This window comes from Pteropus medius, unplaced genomic scaffold, assembly GCF_902729225.1.
Source record: "Pteropus medius unplaced genomic scaffold, Ma_sr-lr_union100, whole genome shotgun sequence".
NCBI lineage: Eukaryota > Metazoa > Chordata > Mammalia > Chiroptera > Pteropodidae > Pteropus > Pteropus medius.
Window position 1 is genome coordinate 4 of NW_024353426.1, and position 369 is coordinate 372.

The 369-nt window shown below is 50.4% G+C and overlaps 1 pseudogene; it reads left to right on the forward strand.

Annotated features, from left to right (window-relative positions):
• Positions 1-243: 243 nt before the first annotated feature.
• LOC120592826 (uncharacterized) lies at positions 244-362 on the forward strand (annotated as a pseudogene).
• The last annotated feature ends 7 nt before the right edge of the window (positions 363-369 follow it).

Here is a 369-nt window from a genome sequence, read left to right on the forward strand (position 1 = left end):
ACCCATGTCTGCATGAGCTAAGTGCTGGGAAAAGAGAACCTGACGAGGTTTGAGCTGTCTTCTAAAGCCTGTGCCAGAAGTGACATGTATCATTCCACTCATTTCCCTGGCCTGAGTGAGTCTACCTGCCACATCTAGAGGGGAAAGAAACCAAGCACTTGTGAATCCCAGATGACCCACTGCAGGGAATGGGTCACCGAGTTTGCACCTCAAATAGCAGATGTCCTTAGAATACACAGAGCAGTCTACAGCCATGCCACCCTGAACGTGCCCGATCTCGTCTGATCTTGGAAGCTAAGCAGGGTTGGGCCTGGTTAGTACTTGGATGGGAGACGACCTAGAAAGACCAGGTGCTGTAGGCGTAAAAAA